Here is a 13,142-nt window from a genome sequence, read left to right as displayed (position 1 = left end):
GGGGTCCAATCGGCTAGCAGTAGGCCGACTGGATCCAATCGGCCAGCAGTAGGCCGACTAAGTATTATTTTTGAAAAATATAATTATGCCATAAAATTTATGAAATTTAATAAAATAATTGCATTATTTAAAAAAATTAGCCAAAGGAAGTAGATTCTGTTTATTTTTCCAAGTTTAATATACAAGGCCAAGGCATAATTTATGTTCTCCTTTTTGGCAGATGGCATATAGTTACCTTTGTGTATTCATACACATGAGAACTCTATGTATGATAATCTGATTAGAACATAATTCCTAGGCCATGTCATGAAATTTATAGGCTTGATGGTGTTCTTTTTATAACCAAATATTAAAAAAAAACTTTTTTGAGAAGGACGTACAACTGTTGTATTAAAATGGACGATGAGAAGCATTACTAGTTTGACAAAAAAAAGTGAGAAGCATTACTGAGTTCAATAGATACAATCAGAGGCAAGACAACGTCACGCAGATCACAACTCACAGCAGAAGGTGCATCAATACTTTTGCGCTTCAATTAATTTTCTCAGAAAGAAGGTGAGTAGGGCCTTTACCATGCAGGTTATCCATTTTGAGAGGACCTTGTCAGAACAGATGGTAAATAAATCCTGACAACAATACCCGGTTAAATGAAGCAAGCGACCAACAATACCAAACACACAAAACTTTCCATTCAGTCATATAAAAGAGAAGAAATGAAACAACCGAGCTACTGATCAGTGATCACGGGCTAAAGGAAGTGAGGCTGCATTTTGGAGATAAAACATGAATTGTCAAATCTTCCTGAGGTTCCTGACGAACAACTGAATTGTCAAATCTTCTAACTGCAATAAAGGAAGTGAGGCTGCATTTTGGAGATAAAACATGACAATGTTCACTTTATTGTGATATTTAAAAACACTGTACAGAAGAGTGCAGACTGAACACGATCCTCACGTAACTGACATATTTCCTCAACAGGTGCATAAACAGCACCGAAGAGTGCAGACGCATCATGGGATATTTGTTTCCTGAAGTAGATAGATCCTCCTTGTAGCCCATCTTGAAAGACCTGATGCCAAGTAGTTGTAGCCAAGCTTGTGTCCTGCTAAAAATTCCAGTCAGTGCAAAATTGTGAATACTGCTTTTGTGGAGTACAGCCTCCCATTTGTCTGCACTCGCCTTGGTGCTCATTACAGATCCTACTGACAGCAGCATAGAGTATTGGAGACTTCAGCATGAGCACTGCAAAGTAAAAGTAAACCCACAGTTTCATACGGACCTATGACCAGAGCACCAAGACTAACATTTCTAAAAATGCATTCATATGAAGGAAAGTGTCTGTTTTACAAAGATTAAAAAATGTCAGGTGGCTTCTTGAAAAAGATTGTATACCTTCCAGTCGCCATCAGAAGTCCTTACCCCTAAAGTTCTCCAACTAGTCTGTGTTAGACTACTTGGTCTACCTTTCCACGCCCATCGAAGGTTAAAAGATTTGTAGACATTTCACACTCTTGTGATTTTGACACACCGCTAATGACCCCAATGCTACAAGTAAGCAGTTTGGATTTCTTATACGGTCATACTGGCAGGAGGGTTTATGCAAGCAAAAACTCAAGCTTCCTGAGCAGAGTCTTGTGCAAAATCAACAAATCCATAAAAAAATTGGTACTTTGCAGGAAGCAATTTCACGTCCTCCCGATATTTCCCTTCTCTTGAAAAGAGAGACAACATTAATGAAGTCGTTGAAGCTTCAAGTGAGATGCCCTTCCCATCAACTTTAGACAAATAATTTCCGGCCTTGGCAGTCTCACCTTTTTCCAACAACATTCTGATGATACGATTTAACAGACGGGAGCTGGGGACTATACCACTTTTCTCCATTGATGAAAACATATTGTCTGCTTCTTCCACTGCTCCATCTTTTAGAAGATTTATTATCATTACTGCATAAGTAGATTCATTGGGCACCAATCCACTGGCTGATATTGCAGCAAATAAATCACCGGCTTCTTCTCTTCTCCGAACCTTGTACATTGCATCGATCATGGTATTTATTATTGCAATATTGAACTTCACACTCATTACACCTAATTTCTGGAACAGGGCGATCGCTTCATCTATGCAATTATTTCTACAGAGTCCTGTAAGAATTATATTGTATGTGACGATGTCCACTGTTATTCCACTTTCGATCATCTCATGGAACATTGTCCTTGCAGCAATAGTTCTCCAAGCACGAAACAACCCTGCCAGTATGATGCCATATGTAACAGTGTCAGGTTTAACTCTCTTACTCGGCATTTCTCTGAATAGAACGAGACCATCATCGATCCTTCCACTTTTACAATAGCCATTAACAAGTGTATTATATGTAATAACATCAGGCTCAACACCAACTGATTCCATGACATCAAGTACTTTTAATGCTTTATCCATCTTCCCGACTAAGCAGTATCCATCAATCAGTGAATTAAATAAAATGTCATCAGGCCTCTCACCCATGTCTATAACCAAGTCAAAGATTTCATGTGCATCCATAACCCTTCCTTCTTGGCACAGATTCTTTATTACTGAACCGAAGAACGGAATGCCAGAATGAGGAATACCTCTGTTCATCATTTCAGAAACCAACTGCTTAACTTTAGCCAAATCACCATCTAAGCAAAAACCCTGAATCAGAGACAGATAAACAACTTTGTCCGGTTGTACTCCCAAAGCAATCATCTGATTGAATTTTTCCATGGCCTCGGTCAGCCTACCCATTCTGGAAAGGCCAGCTATTATGCTGGAATAGGTGAATATATTCGGATTCACTCCGCGTTCCTGCATTTTACTTGATACCAGCATAGCTTCATCCATCATTCCACGTTTAGCATAGGCAACAATTAAAATGGTGAAAACACGGCAGTCGGCCGCAATAACATTGCTTTCCATTGAATTAAAAAGATCAATCATATCAGCAAAGCATCCTTCACTGGCATACCCATGAAGCAAAGTACAGTACGAGACGATATCAGGTTTGTGGCCCTTGGCTGTCATGGAATCAAAAAATTCTGCAGCTTCTTTGCTTCTTCCATGCTTGCACAGGGAGGCCAGGAACGAGTTGCAAGTAAAATTATCTGGTATAAGACCCCGCCTTTTCATTTCTCTGAACATTTTAGTAGTCCCTTTTAAGCGCCCAGATGAGGCATATCCATTGATCATGGAATTATATGTCACTTCATTGGGTTGAGCACCATCAGCAACCATCTGCTGAAGGACTAACTCTGCCTTGTCCATTGCCCTGGCCTTGCACAACGCGTCAATAATCGAGTTATATGTCACCACATCAGGCACAATCCCTTGCCGTACCATTTCATGGAATAGATTGCACGCCTTGCCTGTTTCGCCTTCCTTAAAGAAGCCATGGATTACCGTGTTATATGCCCACATTGAGGGAGCAGCCACCTCCTTTCGCCATCATCTGGAGCAGGTCAAGGCCCCGCTGACTCATGCTGTTGTCGCATAAGCTCTTCAGAACAATGGAGCATGAGAAGGCATCAGGCACACATCCGAGCTCAGACATCCTATGAAGCAGCACGTACACAGCCTCTTCTGTCCGTTTCGCATAGCAGAGGCACTTGAGGAGGGTGTTGGCGGTGATTTGTTCTATCTTCAAGCCCGTCCTGAGGATACACCCGAACAAGGCAAGCCCTAGATCTGGGCGACGCGCACGGCAGCAGCAGTCCATGAGGATGTTGTAGGTGTGGACTGTGAGAGGCGCCACCTGCGAGCCGGCTTGTTCTCGGCACACGCGGTTGAAGAGGGCGGGGCCATCTCTGATGCAGGCGCCAGAGGACGTAGCACGGGCGAGGGCGGCAAGGAAGCCGTTCAGGGAGCGGTCGGGGACCGGGATTGCCTGCCGAAACAATTCGTCGAACAGGTTGTGTGCATCGTCTCGACAGAGCGTCCCGGCGCGCAGCCGCTCTGTGGTCGCGGCAAAGGCGTCGCGGGGAGACCAGGAACGTGAGGGCGGCGAGGTGGATGAGAGGAGCCGGCGGTGGAGGTGGAGGCGGACGTGGGACATCGGCGTGGTGTAGTAGTGGCGGAGGCTGAGACCGGACTTCCCTCCCAATTCTAAAATCGGTGTGGTGTGGTGTGGAACACCGGAGTGCAGGAGGATCGGCGGAGGCGGAGGCTGGAAATCGGCGAGGTAAAGGAGGAGGGCACCGGACGCCGGCTAGGCGCAGGAGGAGCGGCGGCAGGGGCGGATGCGCGACATCGGCGGCGGGAACGGCCGGAGAGTTCGTACGCAGTAGAGAGAGTCACAACTGACGAGTGTTTTGCTGGTTTCTTTCAGTTGGCACCCTGAACTTTATGAATCGTCCAAACATCCATTTTGGTTGATTTACAACCAAACGTTATCCAAATTTGCAACCGATGTAAGTCATACATGTGTCCACCCTTGTTGCTTATAATCTCGTGCATCGGTATATACTTACTATAAAACAAGTTTATATTATGTTTCCAATCATAGGAGAATTTGCTTCTGTGGTGAATGAAACTAGTTTCGATTTATTTGACATTTTATGTCATACATAACAAGATATTTTGTTTTAGAAGCATCACACTATATTGATTCCATCAACTAGATAATTACTTTGAACTTGCTTCTATCAAAATGAAAATTATTACAGATGTTTGAGAAGCATCATGATCTTGTTTCCATCGTCTAGAAAACTGCTTCCAAGTAAACAGTATCTTGCTTCCATTAGAGAGATACAAATTTCCAATCATAATTACACATGGTTCCAACTCAAAATATTGATTTGTGTGCGAAAAATTGGTTCTGCCAAATGGAGAGTATGCATCAATAGGGATAAGTCAAATTGCTTCCATGCATGAATTTTGCTAATTCAAAAGTGATCTAGCCATCATGTGACGGAAGGTGTGATCCACATCAGAAGCTAAGGTGCCCTTGCTCGAGCATTTTGATCTTTTTCACCGTGCCACCTTGAAGTTGTATACCCCAAACGTCTGAGCCACGACGATCAAATTGTGAACTCGACTCGTTGTTTCTGAAGTAGATGCATCCGTTTGTGATCTCCGGGCGCCCACCTCATCACCATAGAAAACATGTGAGAAAAAAAAGAATCATTGCTAACACAAATAAATGATTCGATGCTATCATGCACTAGAAGAATAGAAATTTGATCTGAGAAATCTACATGATTGTCATGGAACATCTTGGCGGGCAAGATTTGGGCATACATTTGATGAAGCGCACATTCCCTATCTGGGGAAAATAGTTGTACTGAAGCAAGGCATTAGAAATAAGATAGCTTATTTGTTGAACACAATACATCAAGAATGTAGGAAGCATAAGAATATGGGAAGTCAACATATGCGGACTTGGTATGAAGCGTATATCATTAATAATTGATAATAAAGTAAGAATTGTACCATCTTGAGGATGCATCTATTCTGTTGTCAACATACATATATAGAACCAATTATCACTTGATGGATGGAAACAATTTCACGGGCAAACAAAACTAAATGTTTACTAAGTAGACACACCCAGGTGAGAATTAAAAATTTCACTGGGTTCGTAGGTAGCATTAATTGGAAACATGGAAATTTGAACAATAAAGAAAACAAAAATGGCCACCGAATGGAGAGGCACACTTTTCATAAAATTACGGGAAGTATGGAAACATGGGAACTCGACGCAACTAATATTGGTATGAAACATAGAAAATTGGGAATGGATATAAGAACTAAGCCTGGTAGCATGATGGGCATGCATCTTTTGTGTCGCCAACTTCCGGTCTAGAACCAAATTTCTGTTGATAAATGGAAACATTTTTATAGTTGCTCAAAACAAAATAATCACAATATAGAAGCACACAGGTAAGAAGCATGAAACGAGTGCGCTTGGTACATAAGTAGTGTTATAAGTGGAAGCATGGATATTTGATGATGTTATACAAACTTGATGTTTGCTGCCAAAATGGGGAAGCATATTTGTGTCATGTTCATACTAATTCACATATATTCAGTGCTGATTTAGTGATCCACTAGATGCATGACATAATGAAATCAGACCCAAGAAAAGGGTATTGATACGTCTCCAACGTATCTATAATTTTTGATTGTTCCATGCTATTATATTACCCCTTTTGGATGTTTATGGGATTTATTTTACACATTTATATCATTTTTGGGACTAACCTACTAACCGGAGGCCCAGCCCGTATTGTTTTTTTTGTTTGCCTATTTCAGTATTTCGAAAAAAAGGAATATCAAACGGAGTCCAAACGGAATGAAACCTTCGGGAGCGTGATTTTTGGAACGAACGTGATCCAGAGGACTTGGAGTGCAAGTCAAGAAGCAGCCGAGGCGGCCACGAGAGGCTAGCCCCCCCCCCCCCCCCCCAGGGCGCGCCCCCTGTCTCGTGGGCCCCTCGGGCGGCCACTGATGAAGCCATGTACCTAGGGTAGGGTCATGGACATGTCCAAGATACCCTCCCCAAGGACATCTCTAGAAGAAACCACCTGTCAGTCGACTCAGAAGTATTCCACTCAACGGACTTGAAGACACTCGACCATGAAGCAAACCACTCGACCGCCAGGAGATCTAAAGTCACTCTGCATATAAATGGTCGGTCATTAAGTAGCTTTTATGGTCATCATAGCACTTTATGTAGGGCGTTACCAGTAACCCCCGATCTTAATATACTTTAAACCCTGCATAACTGAGGGCTGGAGGGGTCTGGCGAACTCTATATAAGCCACCCCCCTCCTCAGTGTAAAGGGTTCGCACCCCTGTAACTCATACTCATATAATCCAGTCGACCGCCTCCGGGCTCCGAGACGTAGGGCTGTTACTTCCTCCGAGAAGGGCCTGAACTCGTAAACATCTTGCATATACAACTACTCCATAGCTAGGATCTTGCCTCTCCATTCCTACCCCCTATTCTACTGTCAGACTTAGAACCACGACAGTTGGCGCCCACCATGGGGCAGGAGTCTTAGCGACTTATTGGAGAAGTTGCGATTTTTCCGATCTCCTTCATCATGGTTTCAGGCGGAGTTTTGGTTGAGGGCCGCGAGATCCGTCTCGGCGCGCTCACGTTCATCGCCGACGACTCTGCTTGGCTTCAGGAGGCTCCACTCGACGTCGACGCGCTCCCCGTCCGCGGGGTGATGCACTTTCGCGCTTGCGTCCACGGCGTCCTCCTGCGGCAACCGTCGACCCAGTATCGGTCGACCCCCGTGTCGTCCTCCCTCCCTGTTTCCGGCCGGCGCAAGCGCTCCGCTCGGTCGAGGCTTCAGCGGTGGGTGAGACACGCGGTGGCCCGCCAGTCGGCCACCCCCAAGTCGCGGTGATCGAGCCCGGTGAATCTCTCTATGGCCTGTTTGACTAGCTCCGCAGAGACTGCATCCGAGTGCGACAACAGTGATCCAGCGGCAGAGGTTCTGATGGTCAATGGACCACGCAGTCCTCCTGGTTTTCCTCGCGCCGAAGGAGGCGACGGCGGAGGCGATCCGGCGCAGGTTCACGAAGAGTATCAACCCGAGCCCCTCACTTCACTGCAGAGGGAAGAACTTCGCCGCCGGAATATGGATGCGCTACACACTCCTATCGTTGGAGAAACCCCCGAGGCTCGGGCCTTAGAGAACGCGCGCTTGGCCAACTTGGCGGAGCGCACTCGACTGGAGAACCTCCAGCCTCGAGCACTCGACGAGCGTGCGCGGAAACGGGTTCCAGACTCCAGTCGACGTCAACTCTTTCCACCACCGACTTAGGTATATCGAACTCCGATTCAGAATCTAGCAGCTGCAGCCCGTGTAGCAGAGTCGATTTAGCCTTCCCAGTCAGAAGCTGGCAGAGGCTTGTTACAAATCAGAGATTTACTTCGGGCAACAGGAGATCAAAATTCAGTTGTATCGCAGTCGTGGAATAGGATTCATAGCAGATCCGTCGCTGCAAATACAGTCCAGTCGGCCCATAGCTCGAGATCGCCCCCGAGGCGTGAGGGACGTGGAGACCGGCGTGATCAGTACAAGGACTGTGAGCAGTATGATGATCGACTCGAACGTGATGGTCGACGTCGAGCGCCCACCCCTCCCCCAAGGGGTGGATCGTACGCGCCTCAACAGCAGGATGACAGATGCCAGCACAGTGTTGGGCGAAGGATTCCAGTCGACCCCAGAGAACCTGGCTTTGATGCGAGATCCATTATCGTTCAAGGTTTGGTCGACAGGAACAGAGCTCACCGAGAAGGTCATGACAGAGATATACCCACCAGCAGCAGAGTACACATCTCAGGACCAGAGTGTTTTAGCATAGCCATCAGGGCCACAGTGATTCCTCCCAACTTCAGGTTGGCGACTGGAGTCAATAAGTTCACTGGTGAGTCCAAGCCTGATACTTGGCTTGAAGACTAGCGAGTGGCTGCTCATATTGGCGGCAGCAACGATGAGGTGGCCATGAAACATCTGTCCCTTATGTTGGAGGGTTCGGCCAGAGCATGGTTGAATCAGTTAGCACCCAGTTGAATCAGTTCGGCGGCAACGATTAAGGACCACTCCTAATCGGTCGACTGGACGAACTCCATTCTTTCTGGTCTATGGAGCTGAAGCAGTTCTGCCGAGTGACCTGCTTCACAATGCACCCCGAGTCGAGCTCTACACTGAAGATGAAGCAGAACAAGCCCGACAAGACGCAGTCGACCTTCTAGAAGAAGAAAGAGAGATGGCCATGATCCGATCGACTATCTATCAGCAAGACTTGCGTCAATCCCATGCCAGAAACGTGAAGAGTCGAGCCTTCCAAGAAGGAGATTTGGTCCTCTGAGTGGATCAACAGAAGCCACACAAGCTTGCTCCTACTTGGGAGGGCCCCTTCATCGTCACCAAAGTCCTCCACAATGGAGCGTACCGTCTTTACAATGTCGACCGCCAGATTGACGAGCCACGAGCTTGGAACGCGGAGCTGCTCCGCCCCTTTTATACTTAAGTACTCACTCGGATGAGATGTAATAAAAGTACCTCTGTAGTTTGTTTATCAAAGACAAGAGTGTTATAATTTTCCCAGTGATTGTTGTTACTTTTGTTTACGTGAGAAATCCCCCAGTGGGTGGCTTAGCTGCGAATCCGTTTCGCCTAAGTTTGTAAAAAAATCCCTACCGAGTGGTGAGCCAGCCTCACACTCAGGGGCTTAGCCGCGAATCCGTTTCGCCTAAGTGCTTGAAAATCCTATCGAGTGGTGAGCCAGTCTCCCACTCGGGGGCTTAGCTGCAGTCCAAGTACTCGCCTAAGTTAAAAAATCCTACCGAGTGGAGGGTCAGCCTCCCACTTAGGGGCTTAGCTGCAGTCCTGTACACGCCTAAGTATTTGAAAATCCTACCGAGTGGTGAGCCAGCCTCCCACTCGGGGGCTTAGCTGCAGTCCCAGTACTCGCCTAAGTTTAAAAAATCCTACCGAGTGGTGAGCCAGCCTCCCACTCAGGGGCTTAGCTGCAGTCCCAGTACTCGCCTAAGTTTAAAAATCCTACCAAGTGGAGAGCAATCCTCCTACTCGGGGGCTTAGCTGCAGTCCCAGTACTCGCCTAAGTTTAAAAAATCCTACCGAGTGGAGAGAAATCCTCCCACTTGGGGGCTTAGCTGTCGTCCAGTACTCGCCCAAGTATTTGAAAATCCTATCGAGTGGAGAGCAATCCTCCCACTCGGAGGCTTAGCTGCAGTCCAGTACCCGCCTAAGTATTTGAAAATCCTACCGAGTGGTGAGCAAATCTCCCACTTGGGGGCTTAGCTGCAGTCCTGTACTCGCCTAAGTATTTGAAAATCCTACCGAGTGGTGAGCAAACCTCCCACTCGGGGGCTTAGCTGCAGTCCAGTACTCGCCTAAGTATTTGAAAATCCTACCGAGTGGTGAGCAAACCTCCCACTCGAGGGCTTAGCTGCAGTCCTGTACTCGCCTAAGTATTTGAAAATCCTACCGAGTGGAGAGGAGTCCTCCCACTCGGGGGCTTAGCTGCAGTCCAGTACTCGCCTAAGTATTTGAAAATCCTACCGAGTGGTGAGCAAACCTCCCACTCGGGGGCTTAGCTGCAGTCTAGTACTCGCCTAAGTATTTGAAAATCCTACCGAGTGGAGAGCAATCCTCCCACTCGGGGGCTTAGCTGCAATCCAGTACTCACCTAAGAATTCAATCCATTCAGGTCCGCAAGGACGACGAGGTGTAGGTCGACTGCTACCTTCTCCTTCGGAGCTACACCACAAATACAATGTATGCTCTGCAAGGACGACGAGGTGCAGGTCGACTGCTACCTTCTCCTTCGGGGCTACGCCCCAAATACAATGTGTACTCTGCAAGGACGACGAGGTGCAGGTCGACTGCTACCTTCTCCTTCGGAGCTACGCCAAAAATACAACATGCGCTCTGCAAGGATGACGAGGTGCAGGTCGACTGCTACCTTCTCCTTCTGAGCTACGCCACAAATACAATGTGCACTCCATCCTGATCCGGAAGGACACAGGCCGACTGCAATCTGTGCTCCATCCCCACCTGCAAGAGCGATGAAGTGCAAGTCGACTGGACTTTCCACCTCAGAGCTGCGTCTCAAGCATTAAAGTATATTGCGAGTGAAGAACCAAGTTCGCTCGAAGGCAAATGCAAGCTTATTCAACGATAAGCCAAGTTCAAATAACATCCTACAGATTCAGAAGTGCTCAGGCATCAAGCCTGTAAAAGTTTATCGGTTACAAAACCACTCGGCATTCCGAGGCAAATTTAAGGCAAAGCATAGAAGTTTTTCTTACTCCTCAGGTGGAGGACTGGAAGGCGCGACAAACTGGTCCAGGTCGATTCCGTCAGCAATCCGAGTGGCAGCAGCGATGAAGGTCTCCATGAAAGATTGGAAGTCGTGCTTCTTGGTATTGACCACCTTGATGGACGCCAGCTTGTCCTCACGCGCATCCTTGCAGTGAACACGGACCAGGGACAGAGCAACATCAGCACCACACCTGGTAGAAGACTTCTTCCATTCCTGCACTCGACCTGGAACGTCATTCAGTCGAGTCATTAAAGACTCAAGGTCATTTTGAAGCGTCTCTCTTGGACAGAGTGTCGTGTCGATCCGCGACACCGCAACCTTCAGTCGAGCGAGGTAGTTAACCACACCGGCAACACGAGACTCCAGTCGGAGCACGTTCATAGAGGCTTCATCCTTCACAGGAGAGTTAATGGGGTCCAAGCTTGTCTCCACCCGACTGGTCTCCTCCTCAAAGTTCTGGCAGAATTCTGTAAACACAATTCGAAGTTAAGCCAACAGTTCTACGATGAGTCGATGATAACAAGTCAGTCGGATAGAAGAGATTACCTTCAAGCATGAGGAATAACTTCTTGGCGAGCCCTCCCAGATAAGCCTCCAGATCATTCTTCTTCCCCGCCAGTTTGCTAGCCTTGTCACTCAGAGCTATCTTGTCATTCTTCAGACGGCTGACCTCCTTGTTGGCTGCGTCGAGAGCAGCTTTCAGATTGGTGTTCTCCTCTTCAAGTTTCTCAACTGAAGCCAATTTTTCTTCCGCAAGCTTCGTTTTGTCCAAAGCCGCCTTCTGCGCCTCGGCAAGGTCATGGTCCTTCTTCTTCAGAGCCTCCTTCAGTTTATCTGCAAAGTGAAAATGAGATTAGAATCAGGAATGGACAGAAAGACAAAGACAGTCGTCAATATTCTCACCAAACATACCTTTTGCTTCATCCTTCGCCTTCTTAAAGTTCTCCTGAACAAGCTTCAAGTCAAGGTCGAGCTGGATATGCTTGTTTTCCAATTCAGTGTAACCAGCCACAAGCTCGCAAGATTTCTGCGAAGGGTCAGTCGACAGACATCAAAGATGGGTTGCTTCCGAGTGACTAAGAGAAAAATAGTAACATTTCTAAGACTACAGTCGAATCAAAATATCCAACAGTAGTCTCAGGGACTACACCCAGTGGGTGCACTCAGCATGCCCCCACTGGTTCTACCGACTCGGTCCGATCAGTCGACCAAAATAGACAAAAAGGTTCTGTTCCTAAACCATAGCTAACTGCCAGCAGTCAGCCATAGTAAGAAAAAACAGGTTCTTCAGACCTTAGTTGACTGCCAGCAGTCGACCATGGTCTCGGGAACTACACCCAATGGGTGCACTCAGCGTGCCCCCACTGGTTCCAAGATTCCACTCGACATGGTCCGACCAGACTGAGTGAAGAAGTTAGAATGAAGAAATTTAAAGTACAAAGACTACAGTCGACTACCAATAGTCCACCATAGTCTCGGGACTACACCCAGTGGGTGCACTCAGCGTGCCCCCACTAATCCAAAAAATTCAATCGACACACCCAGTGGGTGTACAGATACAAAGATCTTCAAAAAGAAAATCTTCAGATAGCATATCCTAACAGAACAAGCGGTGAACAACTAACCTGGACGTTGCTCTAAAGGGCCGAGCTAGCGTCATAAGCCGCCTAGCTGGCTTCTCGGATCGCCTTCACCTGCTCCATCATGATCCCCGCCTGGCGTATAGCCTCCTTAGCAGCACCCGCTTGGTCCTCTAGGACGTGGTGGGTGGCGAAAAGAGAAGGCGGATCAGCAGTCGACGACGAAGGTCGAGCACTCGTCAGCGGCACAGCAAAAGACATGGAAGTCCGAGTGATGTTGCCACCCTCCTGAACCAGTGTCTCAGGCTCTAATGCAGTCTGAGCGGTCTTGCCAGCTGACGCCTTTCTATTCCTCCTCGGCCTCAGCGGCGCCTCGTCGTCATCATCAAGGAGATCAATGACATGAGGAGGAGCTATAGGAAAAATCCAAAGTTAAAATTGAGAATCCAATCAACCAAAAGTGAAACTACAGAGATCGTACCAAGGTTGGAGGTGGCAGCGTCTTCCATTTCCTGTTCTTCGTTCTTGGCGGAGGTCTCAGAGGTAGCAGAACTGTAGATTAAAGAAACCAGTCGGTTAGTCAACAAGTCGACCAAGAGTCTGTCCATGCTAAATGAGTAAACACAAGTTCCATTGTTACTCGGAGATGGTGGGAATGGTCATTCTCATCTTGGGCAAGGCCTTCGGCGGCTTCGATGATGCCGCTCTTGGATGCTTCGGCGCTTTTTCAGTCGGCGCCGG

At 47.2% G+C, this 13,142-nt stretch overlaps 1 pseudogene; it reads right to left on the bottom strand.

Annotated features, from left to right (window-relative positions):
• Positions 1-531: 531 nt before the first annotated feature.
• Positions 532-4,261, bottom strand: LOC123107020 (protein Rf1, mitochondrial-like; annotated as a pseudogene).
• Positions 4,262-13,142: the final 8,881 nt, after the last annotated feature.

This window comes from Triticum aestivum, chromosome 1B, assembly GCF_018294505.1.
Source record: "Triticum aestivum cultivar Chinese Spring chromosome 1B, IWGSC CS RefSeq v2.1, whole genome shotgun sequence".
Taxonomy (NCBI): domain Eukaryota; kingdom Viridiplantae; phylum Streptophyta; class Magnoliopsida; order Poales; family Poaceae; genus Triticum; species Triticum aestivum.
The sequence above is the reverse complement of the archived record's forward strand: the minus strand, read 5'-3'. Positions and strand labels throughout refer to the sequence as shown.